The 23,976-nt window shown below is 41.7% G+C and overlaps 1 protein-coding gene across 1 annotated transcript in view; it reads left to right on the top strand.

The window, feature by feature from the left end:
* The window catches only part of MINDY1 (MINDY lysine 48 deubiquitinase 1), a 271,933-nt gene that overhangs the window by 60,738 nt on the left and 187,219 nt on the right, over positions 1-23,976 (top strand). The window lies entirely within an intron of this gene.

Raw genomic sequence — 23,976 nt, 5'->3', positions numbered from 1 at the left:
CTAGTGGACATGTCGTCTCTGCCTCCGTATAAACTGCCATTGAGACAGGACCTTCTCATTCAAGGTCCGTTCCAACATCCAAATCTAAATTCTCTGCAGCTGACTGCCTGGAGATTGAACGCTTGATCTTATCTAAGCGGGGATTCTCTGAGTCGGTCATTGATACTCTGATTCAGGCTCGCAAGCCTGTCATTAGAAAGATTTACCATAAGTTATGGCGTAAATATCTTTTATTGGTGTGAATCCAAGGGTTACTCATGGAGTAAGATTAGGATTCCTAGGATCTTGTCCTTTCTCCAAGAAGGATTGGAGAAGGGATTATCTGCTAGTTCTTTAAAAGGACAAATTTCTGCTTTGTCAATTTTATTACACAAGCATCTGGCGGATGTCCCAGACGTTCATTCTTTTTTTCAGGCTTTAATCAGAATCAAGCCTGTGTTTAAACCTGTTGCTCCACCATGGAGTCTGAATTTAGTTCTTAATATTCTTCAAGGGGTTCCGTTTGAACCCATGCATTCCATAGATATTAAGCTGTTATCTTGGAAGGTTTTATTTTTAGTTGCTGTCTTTTTCTGCTCGAAGAGTTTCTGAGCTTTCTGCTTTACAATGTGATTCGCCTTATCTTATATTCCATTCTGATAAGGTGGTTTTGCGTACTAAACCTGGATTCCTTCCTAAGGTTGTTTCAAATAAGAATATTAATGAGGAAATTGTTGTTCCTTCCTTGTGTCCTAATCCTTCTTCTAAGAAGGAACGTCTATTACATAACTTGGATGTGGTCCGTGCTTTGAAGTTTTACTTACAAGCGACCAAGGATTTCAGACAAACATCCTCTCTTTTTGTTGTTTATTCTGGAAAGCATAGGGGTCAAAAAGCTACAGCTACCTCTCTCTCTTTTTGGCTGAAAAGCATCATCCGTCTGGCATATGAGACTGCTGGACAGCAGCCTCCTGAAAAAATTACGGCTCATTCTACTAGAGCTGTGGCTTCCACATGGGCTTTCAAAAACGATTCTTCTGTTGAACAGATTTGTAAGGCTGCGACTTGGTCCTCCCTTCATACTTTTTACAAATTTTACAAATTTGATACTTTTGCTTCTTCTGAGGCTATTTTTGGGAGAGGGGTTCTTCAAGCAGTGGTGCCTTCCGTTTAGGTTCCGGTCTTGTCCCTCCCTTTCATCCGTGTCCTAAAGCTTTGGTATTGGTATCCCACAAGTAAGGATGAAACCCGTGGACTCGGCATATCTTGTAAAAGAAAAGGAAATGTATGCTTACCTGATAAATTGATTTCTTTTACAATATGCCGAGTCCATGGCCCGCCCTGTCATTTTAAGACAGGATTTATTTTATTTTTCAAAACTTCACTCACCTCTGTACCTTTTGGCTTTTCCTTTCTTTTCCTATACCTTCGGTCGAATGACTGGGATAGATAAATCCCACAAGTAAGGATGAAACCCGTGGACTCGGCATATCGTAAAAGAAATCAATTTATCAGGTAAGCATAAATTTCCTTTTCTTTTTACTATTTCTTCTGCTCGCAGAGTGTCTGAGCTTTCGGCTCTGCAGTGTGATTCCCTGTACCTTATTTTTCATGCAGCTTAGACGGTCCTTCGTACTAAATTGGGGTTTCTCCCTAAGGATGTGTCCGATTGTAACAAAAAACAGGAAATTATTGTTCCTCCTTTTTGTCCTAAACTATTTATAAGGAACGTCTTTTGCATAACCTGGATGTTGTGCGTGCTCTTAAATTTTACCTACAAGCTACTAAAGATTTTCGGCTATCTTCTGCCCTTTTTGTTGTTTTCTCTGGAATGCGTAAGGGTCCTCTTTCCCTCTGGTTAAGAAGTATGATTCGTTTTGCTTATGAGACAGCTGGACAGCAGCCTCCTGAGAGAATTACGGCTCATTCCACTAGGGCGGTCTCCTTATCTTGGGTTTTCAAAAATGAAACTTCTGTGGAACAGATTTGCAAGGCGTCAACATGGTACTCTTTGCATACTTCTTCCAAATTCTACAAATTTGATACTTTTGCCTCGTTTGAGGCCTCTTTTGGGAGAAAAGTTCTTCAAGCGGCGGTGCCTTCTGTTTAGGTCCTCCTGCCTTGTTCTCCCTCCCTTTTCATTCCGAGTCCTCTAGCTTGGGTATTGGTTCCCACTAGTAATTGGAATGACATCGTGGACTCTCCATGCCATAGGAAAGAAAACAAAATGTATGCTTACCTGATAAATGTCTTTCTTTCCAGGCATGGAGAGTCCACGACCCTGCCCTCTTTTTAAATTATGTTCAGCATTTTTTTTTGAGTAAACCTCAGGCACCTCTATACCCTTGTGTTTTTTTTATTTCCTTCGGCTGAATGACTGGAGATTATGGGCAAGGGAAGTTGCACTTAACCGCTTTGCTGGGGTGCTATTTGCCGCCTCCTGCTTGCCAAGAGTTGAATATCCCACTAGTAATTGGAATGACGTTGTGGACTCTTCATGCCTGGAAATAAATAAATAAATTTATCAGGTAGGAATTTTTTTTCTTATTTTTTTTTTTTTTTTTTTAACATCATTCATGCATATGAAAGAAGAATTGCTAGGTTTTTTGGGTTTTTTTACTTGGGGGGAAAAGGTTGTTAAAGTGATGTACAAATGCAGAAATTAAATACTCTTGTGTTAGAACATTTTATTATTGCTTTTTTGCTTGCATATAACTTTTGTTTAACCCTGTTAAGTCTGCTTCAGGGAGCTAGCTGAACACATGGTGAGCCAGTAACATGAAGCATATGCGTGTAGCTGTGTAGCCACCAACCACTAGCCCCCAGTAGTCCATTGCAATGCTTTTCAACAAATTATTCTAAGAGAACAAAGTAAATTGAAGACATACCTTATCTGAATTGCAAAAGTTGTAATGTTGACTTTTGTATATTCCTTTAACAGGAAGTGCATGTTTCTCAATAAAAACAGGGTTGATTTTTATTGCCTGAGGAGAACAATTCCCACATTTCTCAACCAAATTAAAAACCAAAAAGTAGTTTTATTCAGGACAGTACTAATAAATTAAAAAAAAGAAAACTCTGTATCGAGTTTGTCCTATTCTGCATGCAATAAATTAAAAAAAGATTGTAATGTCCATGTAACAATGTCACACATCAAATTCTTACATTTATATGAGTCAGGGAAATGCTTTGAGAAAACTCTGAAAGCAGCTTAATCACATATTAGCCATTTTTTTTTATCAGGAAGCAGAATGCAAAGTTAATAAATAAATGTCATGAGATGGGAGTTCATTTTTTTGTGTTTCATGTCCCATTAAGACAGATGTATTTACTGTAAACAGATACCGTGTTTGTATAGAACGCAAACCAAAGCAGGAATCTAGGCTAGCAACATGAGTGTATTACTGTGGCTTTTTGCAGACACACCCTTTGCACTGAAATGAAGTGAAGATTAATTATAACAACTTAAAGTGATGGTAAATGTAATGTATGCCACATTTCATTTTTAGATTGTAATTAACATAATTATCATATTCACATTTTTTTGGTGTGTTTTTTATTGTAATAATATTCTGTAAATATATACCTGTCAATCATATGTCTTTAGACCGCCCTCACCGTTTGCCCAAGCCGAAGTAATTGACGTTGACAGAGGGTTGTATCTCTGAAACGTCACAGTAAGGGCAGATGTTATCCATATCAATTACCCCTTAGAATTAATGCGCATGTATGTGGGGATCGTGAACAAGCATAATGACTATAAGAATTTCCGATCGATGGCACGACAGTTTCTTTCCTAAGATATGGAGAGTCCACAACGTCATTCAATTACTAGTGGGAATATCACTCCTGGCCAGCAGGAGGAGACAAAGAGCACCACAGCAAAGCTGTTAAGTGTCACTCCCCTACCCATAATCCCCAGTCATTCTCTTTGCCTCTGTCAATGGAGGAGGTGACGTTTGGTGTCTGAAGAAATGAATTCCTTTTTCGGGTACTTTTCCCTGCAAGCAAGGATTTGGGTTTAGCTGAGTCCATGTCAATTTCTTCAGTAGAGTAGTGGGGGCTTTTAAGCAGTTAGGAAGTTGTGAGGTTGTCCTTGCTTTGTTTCCTAACACATTGCTGCCCATGGTACAGATAGCCAGAGTTGGTTACTCTTTTCTTTCTTTTTTCTACAGGTCTCTGTAAGGAGTATGTGCCTTTTCACGCCTTGTGAGCTGTCTTCCTGCCGGACAGCTAGACTGCAGGAAAGTGCTTTTGTCTTCTAGGTCTTGGAGACTTGCACATTTTTAAAATCCTTTATACTGGATTTCTCCAACATTGGTGTGTCCGGTCCACGGCGTCATCCTTACTTGTGGGAATATCTCTTCCCCAACAGGAAATGGCAAAGAGTCCCAGCAAAGCTGTCCATATAGTCCCTCCTGGTCTCCGCCCACCCCAGTCATTCTCTTTGCCGTTGCACAGGCAACATCTCCACGGAGATGGTTAAGACTATGTGTTGTTTAGTTGTAGTTTTTTATTCTACTATCAAGAGTTTGTTATTTTAAAATAGTGCTGGTATGTACTATTTACTCTGAAACAGAAAAAGATGAAGAGTTCTGTTTGTGAGAGGAAGATGATTTTAGCAGACAGTAACTAAAATAGTTTGCTTTTTCCACATAGGACTGTTGAGATGAAGTAACTTCAGTTGGGGGAAACAGTTAGCAGACTTTTCTGCTTAAGGTATGACTAGCCATATTTCTAACAAGACTGTGTAATGCTGGAAGGCTGTCATTTCCCCTCATGGGGACCGGTAAGCCATTTTCTTAGTCTCAAACAGAATAAAGGGCTTAATATGGGCTATAAAACTGGTAGACACTTTTATGGGCAAAATCGATTGCTTTATTTGGGCATTTTATACATGTTTATGCTTTTAATTCACACTTATAAGCTTGGGGAACGTTTTTAACGTCAGGCTCTGTGTTAGACACCTTTCCAGTCAGGAAGGGCCTTCCCAGTTGTAGGCTGAGCCTCATTTTCGCGCCATTACTGCGTAGTTACTTTTGAGAGCAAGACATGCAGATGCATGTGTGAGGATCTGAAAGTAGTTGGAAAAGTTCCTAGAAGGCTTCATTTGGTATCGTATTCCCCCCTGGGTTTGGTAAAGTCGCAGCAAAGGCTGTAGCTGGGACTGTAGAGGGGTTAAAACTGTAACCGGCTCAGGTTTCTTTATTTTAAGGGTTAAAGCTCTGAAAATTGGTGTGCAATACTTTGAATGCTTTAAGACACTGTGGTGAAAATTTGGGAAATGAACAATTCCTTCATACTTTTTCACATATTCAGTAATAAAGTGTGCACTGTTTAAAATTTAAAGAGACAGTAACGGTTTTGTTTAAAACGTTTTTTTGTATTTTCTTGACAAGTTTAAGCCTGTTTAACATGTCTGCACCTTCAGATAAGCTATGTTCTATATGTTTGAAGATCAATGTGTGTCCCCCTTCAAAATTGTGTGATAATTGTGCCATAGCGTCCAAACAAAGTAAGGACAGTATTGCCACAGATAGTAAAGTTGCCCAAGATGATTCATCAGATGAAGGGAGTAGACATAGTTCTACATCATCTCCTTCTGTGTCTACACCAGTTTTGCCCACGCCGGAGGCCCCTAGTACTTCTAGCGCGCCAATGCTTATTACAATGCAACAATTAACGGCAGTAATGGATAACTCCATAGCAAATATTTTGTCCAAAATGCCTGCATATCAGAGAAAGCGTGATTGCTCTGTTTTAAACACTGTAGAGCAGGAGGGCGCTGATGATAATTGCTCTGTCATACCCTCACACCAATCTGAAGGGGTCATGAGGGAGGTTTTGTCGGATGGGGAAATTTCAGATTCAGGTAAAATTTCTCAACAGGCAGAACCTGATGTTGTGACATTTAAAATTAAATTAGAACATCTCCGCGCACTGCTTAAGGAGGTGTTATCTACTCTGGATGATTGTGACAACCTGGTCATTCCAGAAAAATTATGCAAGATGGACAAGTTCCTAGAGGTTCCGGTGCACCCTGACGCTTTTCCTATACCCAAGCGGGTGGTGGATATAGTGAATAAGGAGTGGGAGAAGCCCGGCATACCTTTTGTCCCCCCTCCTATATTTAAGAAATTATTTCCTATGGTCGACCCCAGAAAGGACTTATGGCAGACAGTCCCTAAGGTCGAGGGGGCAGTTTCTACTTTAAACAAGCGCACTACTATTCCTATCGAGGATAATTGTGCTTTCAAAGATCCTATGGATAAAAAATTGGAGGGTTTGCTTAAAAAGATTTTTGTACAGCAAGGTTACCTCCTGCAACCCATTTCGTGCATTGTTCCTGTCACTACAGCAGTGTGGTTCTGGTTCGAGGAACTAGAAAAGTCGCTCAGTAGAGAGACTCCGTATGAGGAGGTTATGGACAGAGTTCACGCACTCAAGTTGGCTAATTCTTTTATTTTAGATGCCGCTTTGCAAATAGCTAGATTAGCGGCGAAAAATTCAGGGTTTGCAATTGTGGCGCGCAGAGCACTTTGGCTAAAGTCTTGGTCAGCGGATGTATCTTCCAAGACAAAATTGCTTGATATCCCCTTCAAGGGTAAGACTCTCTTTGGGCCAGAATTGAAAGAGATTATTTCAGACATCACTGGGGGAAAGGGCCACGCCCTCCCACAAGATAGGCCTTTCAAAGCCAAGAATAAGTCTAATTTTCGTTCCTTTCGCAATTTCAGGAACGGACCGGCCTCTAACTCTGCATCCTCTAAACAAGAGGGTAATGCTTCTCAAACCAAACCAGCCTGGAAACAAATGCAAGGCTGGAACAAGGGTAAGCAGGCCAAGAAGCCTGTTGCTGCTAACAAAACAGCATGAAGGAGTAGCCCCTGATCCGGGACCGGATCTAGTAGGGGGCAGACTCTCTCTCTTTGCTCAGGCTTGGGCAAGAGATGTTCAGGATCCCTGGACACTAGAAATAGTTTCTCAGGGTTATCTTCTGGAATTCAAGGAACTACCCCCAAGGGGAAGGTTCCACATGTCTCACTTATCCTCAAACCAAACAAAGAGACAGGCATTCTTACATTGTGTAGAAGACCTGTTAAAGATGGGAGTGATACACCCAGTTCCAACGGCGGAACAAGGAATGGGATTTTACTCCAATCTGTTTGTAGTTCCCAAAAAAGAGGGAACTTTCAGACCAATTCTGGATTTAAAGATCCTAAACAAATTTCTCAGAGTACCATCGTTCAAAATGGAAACCACTCGAACGATTCTACCCACAATCCAGGAAGGTCAATTTATGACTACCGTGGATCTAATGGATGCGTATCTACATATTCCTATCCACAAAGAACATCATCAGTTCCTAAGGTTCGCCTTTCTGGACAAACATTACCATTTTGTGGCCCTCCCATTCGGGTTAGCCACTGCTCCAAGGATTTTCACAAAGGTACTCGGATCCCTTCTAGCGGTTCTAAGACCAAGGGGCATTGCAGTAGTACCGTACTTGGACGACATTCTAATACAAGCGTCGTCTCTTTCAAAGGCAAAGGCTCACACAGACATCGTTCTGGCCTTTCTCAGATCTCACGGATGGAAGGTGAACATAGAAAAAAGTTCCCTGTCTCCGTCGACAAGAGTTCCCTTCCTGGGAACAATAATAGATTCTTTAGAAATTAGGATTTTCATGACAGAAGTCAGAAAGTCAAAACTTCTAAACGCTTGTCAAGTTCTTCATTCTATTCCTCGTCCTTCCGTAGCTCAGTGCATGGAAGTAGTAGGGTTGATGGTTGCAGCAATGGACATAGTTCCTTTTGCGCGAATTCATCTAAGACCATTACAACTGTGCATGCTGAAACAGTGGAATGGGGACTATACAGACTTGTCTCCAGTGATTCAAGTAGATCAGAAGACCAGAGACTCACTCCGTTGGTGGCTAACCCTGGACCACCTGTCCCAGGGAATGAGCTTCCGCAGACCAGAGTGGGTCATCGTCACGACCGACGCCAGTCTAGTGGGCTGGGGTGCGGTCTGGGAATCCCTGAAAGTTCAGGGACTATGGTCTCGGGAAGAGTCTCTTCTCCCGATAAACATTCTGGAACTGAAAGCGATATTCAATGCTCTCAGGGCTTGGCCTCAACTAGCAAAGGCCAGATTCATAAGATTCCAATCAGACAACATGACGACTGTTGCTTATATCAATCATCAGGGGGGAACAAGGAGTTCCCTGGCGATGAAAGAAGTGAACAAAATAATTCAATGGGCGGAGGATCACTCCTGCCACCTGTCTGCGATCCACATCCCAGGTGTGGAAAACTGGGAGGCGGATTATCTGAGTCGTCAGACATTCCATCCGGGGGAGTGGGAACTCCACCAGGAGATCTTTGCCCAGTTGACTCAATTATGGGGCATTCCAGATATGCATCTGATGGCGTCTCGTCAGAACTTCAAGGTTCTTGCTACGGGTCCAGTTCCAGGGATCCCAAGGCGACTCTAGTGGATGCATTAGTAGCGCCTTGGACCTTCAACCTAGCTTATTTGTTTCCACCGTTTCCTCTCATTCCCAGGCTGGTAGCCAGGATCAAGCAGGAGAGGGCCTTGGTGATCTTGATAGCTCCTGCGTGGCCACGCAGGACTTGGTATGCAGACCTGGTGAATATGTCATCGGTTCCACCATGGAAGCTACCTTTGAGACAGGATCTTCTTGTACAGGGTCCATTCGAACATCCAAATCTGGTCTCCCTCCAGCTGACGGCTTGGAAATTGAACGCTTGATTCTATCAAAGCGTGGGTTTTCAGATTCTGTGATAGATACTCTAGTTCAAGCCAGAAAACCGGTAACTAGAAAAATTTACCATAAAATATGGAAAATATATATCTGCTGGTGTGAATCCAAGGGATTCTTATGGAATAAGATCAAAATCCCTAAGATCCTTTCCTTTCTTCAAGAGGGTTTGGATAAAGGATTATCAGCGAGTTCTCTAAAGGGACAGATTTCTGCTTTATCTGTCTTATTACACAAACGACTGGCAGCTGTGCCAGATGTTCAAGCATTTGTTCAGGCTCTGGTTAGGATCAAGCCTGTTTACAGACCTTTGACTCCTCCCTGGAGTTTAAATCTAGTTCTTTCTGTTCTTCAAGGGGTTCCGTTTGAACCTCTACATTCCATAGATATTAAGTTGTTATCTTGGAAAGTTTTGTTTTTGGTTGCTATTTCTTCTGCTAGAAGAGTTTCTGAGTTATCTGCTCTGCAGTGTTCTCCGCCCTATCTGGTGTTCCATGCAGATAAGGTTGTTTTGCGTACTAAGCCTGGTTTTCTTCCAAAGGTTGTTTCTAACAAAAATATTAACCAGGAGATAGTTGTACCTTCTTTGTGTCCGAATCCAGTTTCAAAGAAGGAACGTTTGTTACACAATTTAGACGTAGTCCGTGCTTTAAAATTCTATTTAGAAGCTACAAAAGAGTTCAGACAAACTTCTTCTCTCTTTGTCGTCTATTCTGGTAAAAGGAGAGGTCAAAAAGCGACTTCTACCTCTCTTTCCTTTTGGCTTAAAAGCATCATCCGATTGGCTTACGAGACTGCCGGACGGCAGCCTCCTGAAAGAATCACAGCTCACTCCACTAGGCTGTGGCTTCCACATGGGCCTTCAAGAATGAGGCTTCTGTTGATCAGATATGTAAGGCAGCGACTTGGTCTTCACTGCACACTTTTGCCAAATTTTACAAATTTGATACTTTTGCTTCTTCAGAGGCTATTTTTGGGAGAAAGGTTTTGCAAGCCGTGGTGCCTTCTGTTTAGGTAACCTGATTTGCTCCCTCCCTTCATCCGTGTCCTAAAGCTTTGGTATTGGTTCCCACAAGTAAGGATGACGCCGTGGACCGGACACACCAATGTTGGAGAAAACAGAATTTGTGCTTACCTGATAAATTACTTTCTCCAACGGTGTGTCCGGTCCACGGCCCGCCCTGGTTTTTTAATCAGGTTTGATGAATTATTTTCTCTAACTACAGTCACCACGGCACCCTATAGTTTCTCCTGTTTTTTTTCCTCCTGTCCGTCGGTCGAATGACTGGGGTGGGCGGAGCCTAGGAGGGACTATATGGACAGCTTTGCTGGGACTCTTTGCCATTTCCTGTTGGGGAAGAGATATTCCCACAAGTAAGGATGCGCCGTGGACCGGACACACCGTTGGAGAAAGTAATTTATCAGGTAAGCATAAATTCTGTTTTTCTTTGTCAGTGACATTATGTATGTTGAGACTAGGGGTTAATCTTCACTTCACTTACACACTATATATCATTGTTACTTTTATATTTGTGTATTATTTAGTTTATCACTTTTTATTTTCACATATTTATTCACCAAGTGATTATTGTACTTTTGTTGAACGTTAATCTTCACAATATTTATTGGGACGTTTTACCTCTGAGTTAATTTTATTGAAATACTTTATTAGTATGTGTGTTTTATACAGGGATTTATTTATAAACTTAAAATTTGGCAGTTGTTTTTCTTTGCTTGCTTAACTAGAACAGGCTAACTGACAAACTGCTTGAACGTTTGTGTAAATTAAGCTCTGGTGTTGTAGGGAGAGGGAAACGCGCGCCTTTTACTTGCATAGTTTCCTCTCTCCGCCGGTCATGAGACTTCTCTCTGCTGTCGGATAATCACGGAGCAGTGTCATTGAATTTTAGTCTCTTCAGTGCGATCTACTATATGATCGTTTTAGAGACTTCTGACATCCAAATAGTGTATAAGTGTTATGGTAAGGCACCTCAGCCTGTCTGAGGTGTAGGGGGCCTGATTGTTTTTTTATTATTTTAAAGAATTTTTGCATATCGTTAAGTGGCTGTGGTATTAACAATTCTTAAGGTGACAGTGTATTTAAAAAATTTCTACGATTTGGGGAATTTTTTATTTAGTATTATGGACATAGACCAAAACTCTGTGTCTTAACAAATGCTTGTTATGCCTTGAGGCACAAATTGTTTGGCCTATGCAATTCTGTGCTGCATGCTTAGCTAGAACACTTCAATTTAAAGATAAATTGTTGCCCTCTGAGCCCAATGTCTCTCAGGATAATGCTGTTCAGGCAATGCCACAGCTTTCTCCTCAAACGTCCCAAGCTTCTATGGCGTCACAGTGCCCTGCAGTTCCTCTCAGCCTCCTGGAGGAGTTTATTTACTGCACAGGTATCTTCTGCGGTATCTGTGGCGTTATCTGCTTTTCCTATGCTGGGAAAACGCAAGAGGAAAATTAGACATTCAGATAGTAAGGTTTCTGTTCCACCTACTGCTACGCAGGATGCCCTCCCTCATAAGTCTGATGAGGAGGATACTTTGGTAGTCTCTGAGGGTTAAATCTCAGATTCTGACACTATTATTCCTTCATCTGATACTGAAGCAGTAAACTTCAGATTTAAGCTTGAACACCTTCGTGTACTATTAAAGGAGGTATTGGCTACTTTGGACGACTCCGATACTTCTGTCGTTGTCAACCCTAAGAAGTCTAGTAAACTTAATAATAAATACTATGATGTTCCTTCCTCTGTGGAAGTTTTTCCTGTCCCAGACCATGTGACGGAGATTATTTCACAGGAATGGGAGAAGCCATAGATTCCTTTCTCCCCATCTCCTGTATTTAAAAAGATGTTTCAAGTTGCTGACTCCATTAAATATTCTTGGTGCACGGTGCCTTAAGTAGAAGGGGCTATTTATACTCTGGCTAAGGAAACTGCGATCCCTATAGAGGATAGCTGCTCCTTTAAGGATTCCATGGACAAAAAGCTGGAAGCTTATTTTAATATTATGTATGTTCTTCAAGGTGTTCAATGGCAAACTGCAGTTTGTATTGCTACAGTAGCAAGTGCAGCATCTTATTGGTGCAACGCCTTGTCTGAATCAATTTTTGTAGAGACTCTGTTGAAGGAAATACAAGATAGTATTAAGGCTCTCAAACTAGCCACTTATGCTAACATGCAAGTTATTAGATTGGGAGCCAAGATGTCTGGCTTCTCTGTCCTAGCCCATAGGACATTGTGACTAAAATGTTGGTCAGCTGATGTTACCTCTAAGTCAAAGCTTCTAGCGCTTCCTTACAAGGATAAGACCTTGTTCGGACCTGGTCTTGCAGAAATAATTTCTGATATTACGGGTGGAAAAGGGTCTTTTCTACCATAAGACAAGAAGAGCAGGCTCAAAGGATGTCAAAGTAATTTCTCTTGTTAAGTGTATCCAGTCCACGGATCATCCATTACTTATGGGATACTAACTCCTCCCCAACAGGAAGTGCAAGAGGATTCACCCAGCAGAGCTGCTATATAGCTCCTCCCCTAACTGCCATTACCAGTCATTCTCTTGCACCCAACGAATAGATAGGATGTGTGAGAGGACTGTGGTGATTATACTTAGTTTCATACCTTCAATCAAAAGTTTGTTATTTTATAATAGCACCGGAGTGTGTTATTCCTTCTCTGGTAGAATTTGAAGAAGAATCTACCTGAGTTTTTCTATGATTTTAGCCGGAGTAGTTAAGATCATATTGCTGTTTCTCGGCCATCTGAGGAGAGGTAAACTTCAGATCAGGGGACAGCGGGCAGATTAATCTGCAAAGAGGTATGTAGCAGCTTATTATTTTCTGACAATGGAATTGATGAGAAAATTCTGCCATACCGATATAATGTAAACTCAGCCTTAAATGCAGTAGCAGCAACTGGTATCAGGCTGTCATGTATGTATATTTTACACTTCAGTATTCTGGGGAATGGCACTTCACTGGAATTATACTGTATGCATAAAACTTTAGCCTAATTTGCAGGGACTAGCAACAGGCTTTTTAATAACACTCAATTTATTAATGTTAAACGTTTTTTGCTGGCATGTAAAATCGTTTAATTTTCTGAGATACTGGGTGAAAAAATGTTTTGGGCACTATTTTTTTCCACTTGGCAGTCGTTTTATTTAATTTATGACAGTTTACTGATCTCTCTCACTGTTATTCACTCACAGCAGAGCTGTGAGATTGTAGTTGACTGTGATAAAAAATACGTTTATTTCTGTATTTTTTTTTTTTCTGCTATCAGGGTTAGTTATCCTTTGCTAATGGGAGCAATCCTTTGCTAAAATTGTGTTTGTTTTTTTTTTACAAAGATTTGATGCTATAACTTTTCAGTTTATTAATTTTCAACTGTCATAACTTTTTCTGTGCTTCTTATAGGCACAGTACGTTTTCATATTATAGTAAATTACTTGAAAAGTATTTCCAAGTTGCTAGTTTTATTTGCTAGTGTGTTAAACATGTCTGATTCAGAGGAAGATATCTGTGCTATATGTGCTAAAGCCAAAGTGGAGCCCAATAGAAATGTATGTACTAACTGTATTGATGCTACTTTAAATAAAAGTCAATCTGTACAAATTGAACATATTTCACCAAACAACGAGGGGAGAGTTATGCCGACTAACTCGCCTCACGTGTCAGTACCTGCATCTCCCGCTCGGGAGGTGCGTGATATTGTAGCGCCGAGTACATCTGGGCGGCCATTACAAATCACATTACAGGATATGGCTACTGTTATGACTGAAGTTTTGGCTAAATTACCAGAACTAAGAGGTAAGCGTGATCACTCTGGGGTGAGAACAGAGTGCGCTGATAATATTAGGGCCATGTCAGACACTGCGTCACAATTTGCAGAACATGAGGACGGAGAGCTTCATTCTGCGGGTGACGGTTCTGATCCAAACAAACTGGATTCAGATATTTCAAATTTTAAATTTAAGCTGGAAAACCTCCGTGTATTACTAGGGGAGGTGTTAGCGGCTCTGAATGATTGTAACACAGTTGCAATACCAGAGAAAATGTGTAGGTTGGATAAATATTTTGCGGTACCGGCGAGTACTGACGTTTTTCCTATACCTAAGAGACTTACTGAAATTGTTATTAAGGAGTGGGATAGACCAGGTGTGCCGTTCTCACCCCCTCCGATATTTAGAAAGATGTTTCCAATAGACGCCACCACACGGGACTTATGGCAAACGGTCCCTAAGGTGGAGGGAGCAGTTTCTACTTTAGCTAAGCGTACCACTATCCCGGTGGTAGATAGCTGTGCCTTTTCAGATCCAATGGATAAAAAGTTAGAGGGTTACCTTAAGAAAATGTTTGTTCAACAAGGTTTTATATTGCAACCTCTTGCATGCATTGCGCCTGTCACGGCTGCAGCAGCATTTTGGTTTGAGTCTCTGGAAGAGACACTTGAATCAGCTCCATTAGATGAGATTACACACAAGCTTAAAGCCCTTAAGTTAGCTAACTCATTTATTTCAGATACCGTAGTACATTTAACTAAACGTACGGCTAAGAATTCCGGATTCGCCATTCAGGCACGCAGAGCACTGTGGCTAAAATCCTGGTCAGCTGACGTTACTTCTAAATCTAAATTGCTTAATATACCTTTCAAAGGGCAGACCTTATTCGGGCCCGGGTTGAAAGAAATTATCGCTGACATTACAGGAGGTAAAGGCCATGCCCTGCCTCAAGACAGAGCCAAACCTAAGGCTAGACAGTCTAATTTTCGTTCCTTTCGTAATTTCAAAGCAGGAGCAGCATCAACTTCCTCTGCACCAAAACAGGAAGGAGCTGTTGCTCGCTACAGACAAGGCTGGAGACCTAACCAGTCCTGGAACAAGGGCAAGCAGGCCAGGAAACCTGCTGCTGCCCCTAAGACAGCATGAATCGAGGGCCCCCGATCCGGGAACGGATCTAGTGGGGGGCAGACTTTCTCTCTTCGCCCAGGCTTGGGCAAGAGATGTCCAGGATCCCTGGGCGTTAGAGATCATATCTCAGGGATACCTTCTAGACTTCAAATTCTCTCCCCCAAGAGGGAGATTTCATCTGTCAAGGTTGTCAACAAACCAAATAAATTAAGAGGCGTTTCTACGCTGGGTACAAGATCTTTTATTAATGGGAGTGATCCATCCGGTTCCGCGGTCAGAACAAGGACAAGGGTTTTACTCAAATCTGTTTGTGGTTCCCAAAAAAGAGGGAACTTTCAGGCCAATCTTGGATTTAAAGATCCTAAACAAATTCCTAAGAGTTCCATCGTTCAAAATGGAAACTATTCGGACAATTTTACCCATGATCCAAAAGGGTCAGTACATGACCACAGTGGATTTAAAGGATGCTTACCTTCACATACCGATTCACAAAGATCATTACCGGTATCTAAGGTTTGCCTTTCTAGACAGGCATTACCAGTTTGTAGCTCTTCCATTCGGATTGGCTACGGCTCTGAGAATCTTCACAAAGGTTCTGGGTGCTCTTCTGGCGGTACTAAGACCGCGAGGAATTGCGGTAGCTCCGTACCTAGACGACATTCTGATACAAGCTTCAAGCTTTCAAACTGCCAAGTCTCATACAGAGTTAGTACTGGCATTTCTAAGGTCGCATGGATGGAAGGTGAACGAAAAGAAGAGTTCTCTCTTTCCACTCACAAGAGTTCCCTTCTTGGGGACTCTTATAGATTCTGTAGAAATGAAGATTTACCTGACAGAAGACAGGTTAACAAAGCTTCAAAATGCATGCCGTGTCCTTCATTCCATTCAACACCCGTCAGTAGCTCAATGCATGGAGGTGATCGGCTTAATGGTAGCAGCAATGGACATAGTACTCTTTGCACGCCTACATCTCAGACCGCTGCAATTGTGCATGCTAAGTCAGTGGAATGGGGATTACTCAGACTTGTCCCCTACTCTGAATCTGGATCAAGAGACCAGAAATTCTCTTCTATGGTGGCTTTCTCGGCCACATCTGTCCAGGGGGATGCCATTCAGCAGGCCGGACTGGACAATTGTAACAACAGACGCCAGCCTACTAGGTTGGGGCGCTGTCTGGAATTCTCTGAAGGCTCAGGGACAATGGAATCAGGAGGAGAGTCTCCTACCAATAAACATTCTGGAATTGAGAGCAGTTCTCAATGCCCTTCTGGCTTGGCCCCAGTTAACAACTCGGGGGTTCATCAGGTTTCAGTCGGACAACATCACGACTGTAGCTTACATCAACCATCAGGGAGGGACAAGAAGCTCCCTAGCAATGATGGAAGTATCAAAGATAATTCGCTGGGCAGAGTCTCACTCTTGCCACCTGTCAGCAATACACATCCCGGGAGTGGAGAACTGGGAGGCGGATTTCTTAAGTCGTCAGACTTTTCATCCGGGGGAGTGGGAACTTCATCCGGAGGTCTTTGCCCAAATACTTCGACGTTGGGGCAAACCAGAGATAGATCTCATGGCGTCTCGACAGAACGCCAAGCTTCCTCGTTACGGGTCCAGATCCAGGGATCCGGGAGCGGTTCTGATAGATGCTTTGACAGCACCTTGGACCTTCGGGATGGCTTATGTGTTTCCACCTTTCCCGATGCTTCCTCGATTGATTGCCAGAATCAAACAGGAGAGAGCATCAGTGATTCTAATAGCACCTGCATGGCCACGCAGGACTTGGTATGCAGATCTAGTGGACATGTCATCCTGTCCACCTTGGTCGCTACCTCTGAAACAGGACCTTCTGATCCAGGGTCCCTTCAAACATCAAAATCTAATTTCTCTGAAGCTGACTGCTTGGAAATTGAACGCTTGATTTTATCAAAACGTGGTTTTTCTGAGTCAGTTATTGATACCTTAATACAGGCTAGGAAGCCTGTTACCAGAAAGATTTACCATAAGATATGGCGCAAATACTTATATTGGTGCGAATCCAAGAGTTACTCATGGAGTAAGGTTAGGATTCCGAGGATATTGTCTTTTCTACAAGAAGGTTTAGAAAAGGGTTTATCCGCTAGTTCCTTAAAGGGACAGATTTCAGCTCTGTCCATTCTTTTACACAAACGTCTGTCAGAAGTTCCGGACGTTCAAGCTTTTTGTCAGGCTTTAGCTAGGATCAAGCCTGTGTTTAAAACTGTTGCTCCACCATGGAGTTTGAACTTAGTTCTTAATGTTTTACAGGGGGTTCCGTTTGAACCCCTTCATTCCATTGATATCAAGTTGTTATCTTGGAAAGTTCTGTTTTTAATGGCGATTTCCTCGGCTCGAAGAGTCTCTGAGTTATCTGCCTTACATTGTGATTCTCCTTATCTGATTTTTCATTCAGACAAGGTAGTTCTGCGTACTAAACCTGGGTTCCTACCTAAGGTGGTCACTAACAGGAATATCAATCAAGAGATTGTGGTTCCATCTTTGTGTCCTAATCCTTCTTCGAAAAAGGAACGTCTGCTACACAATCTAGATGTAGTCTGTGCCCTGAAATTTTATCTACAGGCAACTAAGGATTTTCGACAAACGTCTTCCCTGTTTGTCGTTTATTCTGGTCAGAGGAGAGGTCAAAAAGCTTCGGCTACCTCTCTCTCCTTTTGGCTTCGTAGCATAATACGGTTAGCCTATGAGACTGCTGGACAGCAGCCTCCTGAAAGAATTACAGCACATTCTACTAGAGCTGTGGCTTCCACTTGGGCCTTTAAGAATGAGGCTTCTGTTGAACAGATTTGCAAGGCTGCAACTTGGTCTTCTCTTCATACTTTTTCCAAATTTTACAAATTTGACACTTTTGCTTCTTCGGAGGCTGTTTTTGGGAGAAAGGTTCTTCAGGCAGTGGTTCCTTCCGTATAAAGAGCCTGCCTGTCCCTCCCGTCATCCGTGTACTTTAGCTTTGGTATTGGTATCCCATAAGTAATGGATGATCCGTGGACTGGATACACTTAACAAGAGAAAACATAATTTATGCTTACCTGATAAATTTATTTCTCTTGTAGTGTATCCAGTCCACGGCCCGCCCTGTCACTTTAATGCAGGTAATTTTTCCATTAAACTACAGTCACCACTGCACCCTATGGTTTTCCTTTCTCTGCATGTTTTCGGTCGAATGACTGGTAATGGCAGTTAGGTGAGGAGCTATATAGCAGCTCTGCTGGGTGAATCCTCTTGCACTTCCTGTTGGGGAGGAGTTAGTATCCCATAAGTAATGGATGATCCGTGGACTGGATACACTACAAGAGAAATAAATTTATCAGGTAAGCATAAATTATGTTTTTCCTTCTTTTGGTAACTTCAAAGGTCAAAAGTCTTCATCTTCCAAGCAGGAGCAGTCCAAGTCTTCTTGGAAGCCCAACCAGTTTGGAATAAGGGGAAGCAGTCAAAGAAACCCTTAGCTGAGTCTATGTCAGCATGAAGGGTCGGCTCCCGGTCCGGGTTCGGATCAAGTGGGGGGCAGACTTTGCCTTTTTGGTCAAGCGTGGAGACGAGATGTCCCAGATCCTTGGGCTGTGGACATAGTATCTCAGGGTTACAAAATAAAATTCAAAACTTTCCCTCCCAGATTCCACCTCTCAAGATTATCTGCAGACCAGGTAAAAAGAGAGGCATTCTTGAACTGCGCTCAGGACCTTTCCTCCCTGGGAGTGATTGTTCCAGTAAAGGAACAGGGTCTAGGATTCTATTCAAATCTGTTCGTGGTTCCCAAAAAAGAGGGATCTTTTCGACCAATTTTAGACCTAAAGTGTCTCAACAAGTTTCTCAGGGTACCGTCATTCAAAATGGAAACCATTTATTCCATGCTTCCTTTGATCCAAGATGGTCAGTTCATGACGACCATAGACCTGAAGGACACATATCTTCATGTTACCATCCACAGGGATCATCACAAATTCCTGAGATTCGCCTTTCTAGACTAACACTTTCAGTTTGTGGCTTTTCCATTTGGAGTTGCCACAGCTCCCAGAATTTTCTCAAAGGTTCTGGGGGCTCTCTTGGCAGTGATCAGGTCTCGGGTGAATTGCAGTGGTGCCATACCTGGACGACATTGGTTCAGGCGCCATCTTTTCAACAAACAAACTCACATACAGAGATCTTGTTGTCTTTTCAACGTTCCCATGGTTGGAAAGTTAATCTGGAAAAGAGTTCCCTTGTTCCAGCTACAAGGGTGGTTTTCTTAAGGACCATAATAGATTATCTATAAAAAAAATTCTGACGGAGGTCAGAGAATTTTTTAAATTCTTTCTTCTTGCCTCTCTCTTCAGTCTACTGTTCGGCCATCAGTGGCTTAATGTATGGAGGTAATTGGTCTGATGGACATCATTCCCTTTGCTCAATTCCATTTGAGAGCTCTGCAATTATGCATGTTCAGACATTGGAACAGAGACCATTCAGATCGGTCTGAGGATAGATCTAGACCAGTCGACGAGACTCTCCCGTGGTAGCATTCTAAGGACCATCTGTCTCAGGGCACATGCTTCGGGAGACCTTCCTGGGTGATTGTGACCATGGACGCCAGACTGCTAGGCTGGGAAGCAGTCTGGGACTTGTTAAAGGCGCAGGGACTATGGACTCTGGAGGTGTATGCTCTCCCCACAAACATCTTGGAGTTGAGTGATTTACAATGCTCTGATGGCTTGGCCTCAATTGTCTTTAGCCCGGTTTATCAGGTTTCAGTTGGACATCACCTCAGTGACTTACATCAACCACCATGGAGGAACTCAGAGTTCCTTAGCCATGAAGGAGATGGCACAGATTATTCAGTGGGCGGAAGCTCACAATTGTTGTCTATCTACCATCCACATTCCAGGAGTTGGATCTGATGGTGTCCCGTCAGAACGCCAAGTTTCCAAGGTACGGTTCAGGTCGAGATCCGCAGGCCGTTCTGATAGATGCTCTGGCGGTTCCTTGGGTTTTCAGGTTGGCATACCTGTTTCCTCCGTTTGCTCTCTTTCCACGAGTCATTGCTCGTATCAAACAGGAGAGGGCGTCAGTGATTCTAATAGCCCCTGCGTGGCCTTGCAGGATCTAGTTTGCAGACCTAGTGGAGATGTCATCTCTCCCACTTTGGAGACTACCTCTGAGGAAGGACCTCCTGATTCAGGGCCCCTTCCTTTATCCAAATCTCTGAAGCTGACTGCTTGGAGATTGAACTCTTAATTCTGTCTAAGCGTGGTTTGTCTGAGTCGGTCATTGAGACCATGATTCAGGTTTGCAAGCCTGTTACTAGAAAGATTTAGCATTAGTGTGAATCCAAGGGCTACTCTTGGAGTAGAATTTGAATTCCTAGAATGTTATCTTTTCTTCAGGAAGGCCTGGAGAAGGGATTGTCAGTCAGTACCCTGAAGGGTCAGATTTCTGATTTATCTGTTTTACTACATAAATGTTTGTCAGATGTGCAATCTTTTTGTAAGGCCTTGGTCAAAATCAGGCCTGTCTTTAAATCTGTTGCTCCTCCTTGGAGCCTTAACCTTGTTTTTAAAGTTTTACAGCTGGCTCTGTTTGAGCCGTTGCATTCCATAGACATTAAAGGGCCATAATACCCAAATGTTGAAACACTTGAAAGTGCTGCAGTACAGCTGTAAAAAGCTGACTAGAAAATATCACCTAAACATCTCTATGTAAAAAAGAAAGATATTTTACCTCAAAAGTTCCTCAGTAGCCACATCCCATTGTAAAGGACTTCTAAGCAGCATATCAGTATGTCTCTCCCGGGACAGCTAAGGGGTTGTGCCTTGTGCACTCATGTTATTTCCCTATTCAGTTTAAAGGAAGTTTACTAAGTTAAGTCAAATCTCATGAGATCACAGTAAAAGAGTTCATGACCTCAGCACTGCTGATGCTGATTGGCTGCCGTTGATTTCTTAATTTTTTTAAAAAATTTTTTACCTGCAGCTGAGCAACAACTGAGTATAACCTTTTACACAGAACTTACTCTGCTGAGCTGAGGAGATTGTAATGTAAAATATCTTCCTTTTTTACATAGAGATTCTCAGGTGATATTTTTCTGTCAGGTTTTTACAGTTTTAAGTGATTTAGCATATGAGTATTATGTCCCTTTAAGTTGTTATTTTGGAAGGTTTTGTTTCTTGTTGCTATCTCTTCTGCTCGAAGAGTCTTGGAACTCTCAGCTCTGCAGTGTGATTCCCCTTATCTTATTTTTCATATTGATAATGCGGTTCTTCGTACTAAGTTAGGTTTCCTTCCTAAGTTTGTTTCTAATAGAAATATCAATCAGGAAATTGTTGTTCCCTCTCTGTGTCCTAATCCTTCCTCCTTCCAAAGAACGTTTGTTACACAATTTGGATGTTGTATGTGCTCTTAAATTCTACTTACAGGCGACTAAAGATTTTCACCAGTCCTCTGCCCTCTTTCAATGTTTCTCTGGGAAACGTAAAGGTCAGAAAGCTACTGCTACTACTCTTTATTTTTGGTTACGAAGTATAATTCGTTTAGCTTATGAGACTGCTGGACAGCAGCCTCCTGAGAGAATTACGGCTCATCCCACAAGAGCTGTTTCCTCTTCTTGGGCTTTCAAAAATGAAGCTTCTGTGGAACAAATTTGCAAGACTGCAATTTGGTCTTCTCTTTACTTTTTCCTAATTTGATACTTTTTGCCTCGGCTGAGGCTTCTTTTGGGAGAAAGGTTCTTCAAGCGGTGGTGCCTTCTTTTTAGGACTGCCTGTCTTGTCCCTTCCTATTAATCCGTGTTCTCTAGATTGGGTATTGGTTCCCAACAGTAATTACTCAAGCCGTGTACTCACCATATCTTAGGAAAGAAAAACAAAATGTTATGCTTCAATTTTATTTATTTCCGGATATGGTGAGTACACCGCCCCACCCTTTATTTTAAGACTGTTGTTCTTTTGTTTAACCTCAGGCACCTCTACACCTTGTGTTACTCATTTTTCTCCATTTCCCTTTGGTCGAATGACTGGGGGTTGTGGATAAGGGAGTGATACTTAGCAGTTTAACTGTGGTGCTCTTTGCCGCCTCCTGCTAGCCAGGAGAGATATTCTCAACAGTAATTACTCAAGCCGTGGACTCACCATATCCGGAAATAAATTTATCAGGTAAGCATAAATTTAGGTTTTTTGCGCATGCGCATTGATGCCGAAAAATAACTATTGTAATAAGCCTGTCAACTGACACACATCACTAGGTGAAAAGCGATGTGGTCAAAGAATAAAAAAAAAATACACTATGGAGTGGGGGTGGCAGATGAACGCTATGGAAGACTTTATTTGCAGACGTAAAATTATAAATTGAAGCTATGTTAAAAAGACAAAAAAACAACAACATAAAAAGCTATTATGTATTTACTTCCAGATGGCACTTAGTAAAATCTTTGGGTTTACCATCACTTTAAAAGGCAGAGTTTTAGCATTATATTTTGGCAAAATAGTGCAGTGGTTTAGAATTTTTTTTTTTTTTGAGTTTTCAAATAAACTTTTATTTAAACAAAACAGTACAATAACAGTTTGTAATGTCACATATAGTAGAGGTAATTCTTAAGTACATAGGAACTGGATATAAACCAAAATCGTAACCGAAGTATAACTGACTAGCCTATCAAAATTGTCTCAAATTTTGACCAAAGATGCAGAATAATATATAGGCGCCCACTATTTAAATCGGTTAAAAATTCTCTAATGAGAGAGGTGGAAAGAGGAAAGAATAAGGATATTGAAAAATGAGGAAGGAGGAAAAGGAGTATGAAAACCCCATAGAAGAACATATAGGGCCAGATTACAAGTGGAGCGCTAAATATCGCTTGCATGTGATTAATGTGGGATGATATTACAAGTTAACCGAAGAAGCGCATCTACGCATGCGCGAAACGCGTCAGGCGTTCTCCACTGTGACCCTATGTACTCTGACTTGTTTGGATTACAGTAATAAAACAAGTTTTTCCAGCATTTATTTTTGAGTCAGCAGATCGCTTTTTTCTGAATAATGATTTATAGACAGGAAGATCTTGTTCCTTTGAAATCTGCTCGATAGCTCAGGTCTGGTTAAACTGATTAATTTCAGCTTGCTTGGCTTTGCTGCAACACAAGCGGACAGCTCCACCTACTGGCTATTTTAATAAATACACTGCTTCTCAATGCTTTTCAATAGCAGTCACATGACTGGAAAAAAGGTTGTTATTCTGAAACAGTGTAAATTGAACCATTGTAAAACGAGGGCCACTTGTGTGTGTCATTTTTGTTGATTTTAATACCTGTAACTACCTGAGCGGGTCTGGTTTTTTTACTCAGCGCGTCGGGCCAGCTGTATAGTCACAGCCCGGCCCGACCGCGCCATAACAGACAGAGCAGGAGCGAGCTGCACTTAGTCTTAAGGCACGGTCGGGCCGGGCTGTGACTATACAGCTGGCCCGATGCGCTGAGTAAAAAAACAGACCCGCTCAGCAGAGAGCGGGTCTGTAAAAGCGCCATATTTTTAAAATATTAAAAGGGAAAAAAGGCATTTATAACTATAGCACTTAAATAATGTTATATAATTCTGCACTATGTGCAGAATTATATAACATTATTTTTAAGGTTTACTCTCCCTTTAAAGGTGGAAAAAGTTCTGAAATGATTTATCTTTGTCTCAGGTTTCTGTGATGTAAAATTGACATTTTAACAGGGGTGTGTAGACTTTTTATATACACACACATATTAAGACATAAATAATAATCATATATATTTAGATTGCGGTCCTATAGAGACCGCAAGGTAAAAGCACTTTTCAGTGCTTTTTTTTTTCCTAACACCCCACTACCACCAACTTTGAAGCCCCAAAAAACTACTATGCCCTCTATTTTTAGGGCAGCTGGTGTTTGGTGGCTATATACATATGCCTCTTGCCATTGGCTCAACAGATATGTTCAGTTAGCCCACAGAGGTGCAGTGTTGCTCTGGAACTAACTTCAACTATATGCTGAAACAATACACACAGATAAGCATGTGTGTGCAATTTCACAGTGCATCCCAAGAGCACAGGGAGTTGGAAGAAAAAGGAATATATTTACCTATTCTTTTGAAAAAATTATGTTTTTGTCTGGAGGTAGACGTGTGTGTTTAATGTTATATGCACTTTTTTGTCCCAAAAAATATCCCTTTGTACAGAGGGGGTTTTTTTTAACCAAAATTGCCATCCTTTCTTTATCCATTGTTTTGAATTGAATTTACAATATTCTAACTGTATCATTTGTTG

The sequence above is a fragment of the Bombina bombina genome, chromosome 1 (genome assembly GCF_027579735.1).
Source record: "Bombina bombina isolate aBomBom1 chromosome 1, aBomBom1.pri, whole genome shotgun sequence".
In the NCBI taxonomy this organism is placed as follows: Eukaryota; Metazoa; Chordata; class Amphibia; order Anura; family Bombinatoridae; genus Bombina; species Bombina bombina.
This window is presented reverse-complemented; position numbering and strand designations above follow the sequence as displayed.